At 46.6% G+C, this 1,502-nt stretch overlaps 1 protein-coding gene and 1 long non-coding RNA gene across 2 annotated transcripts in view; one reads left to right on the top strand and one right to left on the bottom strand.

Annotated features, from left to right (window-relative positions):
* ECPAS (Ecm29 proteasome adaptor and scaffold) overlaps positions 1–1,502 on the bottom strand; it is a 57,871-nt gene that overhangs the window by 48,620 nt on the left and 7,749 nt on the right. The gene's annotated exons all lie outside the window — the stretch shown is intronic.
* LOC104915303 lies at positions 22–1,502 on the top strand. The gene is made up of 2 exons (XR_002110076.1): positions 22–351; positions 873–1,502. It is a non-coding gene; the product is annotated as an uncharacterized LOC104915303 (long non-coding RNA).

The following is a 1,502-nucleotide window of genomic DNA, read 5'->3' as shown; positions in this document are numbered from 1 at the left end:
TGTGCTTTCCCGCCCAGACCTGGGAGGACCCCGCCGCGCCTTTCCGCCAGCAGGATCTCAGGGGTCCTTCTGCCTCTGGGGCTGCCCGCCACACTCGCCTGACTTTATGGAGCCTCCCGCCCAGCCAAACAGAATCTCTGCTTTCTCACTATGCTCTACTTTTATTTGGAAAGAATAAATGTGTGAATAGAATGTCTCTCTTCCCTTTACGGGGGAAGTAGGCCAGACAATCCGAGACCTCTAAATCAGGCAGAGGATTAGGCAGCCATAGGCGGGCACGTCCTCCAATGTCCTTGGCTTTCTCTCGGCGCCAAAATTCAAACGTTTGTTACTGCTGCAGCACTGCTTACGGTGAGTGTGCGAGAGGGGCTCGGCGGCTGCCGGCGGATCAGCGAGGGCTCCCTTTGCTTGGTACCTGAGGGACTGCGGGGGGTTCGGTGGAGGCAAAGGGCAGTCGCGGAGCTGTGTTGGCCGAGATGCATGACAGTTTCTCCTTGGGCTGCAGTGCGGTAGGCGCAAATCTGCGGTGGCTGAGTGGGGAGACCCCGTCCTTTTGGCCCCCAAATTGTCCTGGAGTCACAGAATAACCCGAACTGGAAGGGGGATCATCGAGTCCAACTCCCGGCCCCCCACACGGGATAACAGCCGTAACGACCAGTGTCATGACAAAAGTGGGCTGTAGCCATAGCGATGAACAGTGTGTGAAGTCACGTTATTTAATAACGTACATAGGGTTCTTGGGATGCCTACTGGATCTGCGGACCTTCATGATTTTCTGTTTAAAAATGCATGCTGTTTTGTTCTGCGTAGCTGTGCTAGGCATATAATGCAGCTTGTTTCTTTTGTATGTGTTTTTTTGTTTTTCCTTCAAGGCATGAAGAGTTAACAGTTCAATCCTTTCATTGTACTCTTTGGGGAAGCACCAACGTGGCCCCTTGACAGCTTAAAGAAGATGTACATCAAATCAATTGTACTTGAAGGATTTAAATCCTATGCTCAGAGGACAGAAATCCGTGATTTTGATCCATTATTCAATGCCATTACTGGCTTGAATGGTAGTGGCAAGTCCAACATCTTGGACTCAATCTGCTTCCTCCTGGGTATCTCCAATCTATCTCAGGTAAAGAGAGAAGGCGAATTTAAGAAACGTCTTCCTTACATCATCAACCTTTTATTTTAGTCTGATGAGAAATCTCTGGTGGAAGACCCAAAAAATGTTATTTCTGTCAAAAAATGGTTTTATTTTCTTGAATTCTTCAGTAAGTGAAACTGTGTTTCTATCGTTTTTGCTTGTTCTTATTAAGTTTAAATTAATTTAATAATCAGTACTCTGCGGTAATGCAAAGTATACCACTTAATTGAAAAATACCCACTTAACGGCAGCAGCCTGAAGCTGAAATTCTTTTGAAGCTGAAGGTTCCAATTTGTGTTCTTGTAACAAAATTCTGCACTTCTACATTGAGTCTTTGAAATTTCACCAAGGTGTTCTTCAGAGCGGGAAA

This window comes from Meleagris gallopavo, chromosome Z, assembly GCF_000146605.3.
Source record: "Meleagris gallopavo isolate NT-WF06-2002-E0010 breed Aviagen turkey brand Nicholas breeding stock chromosome Z, Turkey_5.1, whole genome shotgun sequence".
NCBI lineage: Eukaryota > Metazoa > Chordata > Aves > Galliformes > Phasianidae > Meleagris > Meleagris gallopavo.
Note: the sequence above shows the minus strand (reverse complement) of the source record. Positions and strands in the feature narration are given on the sequence as shown.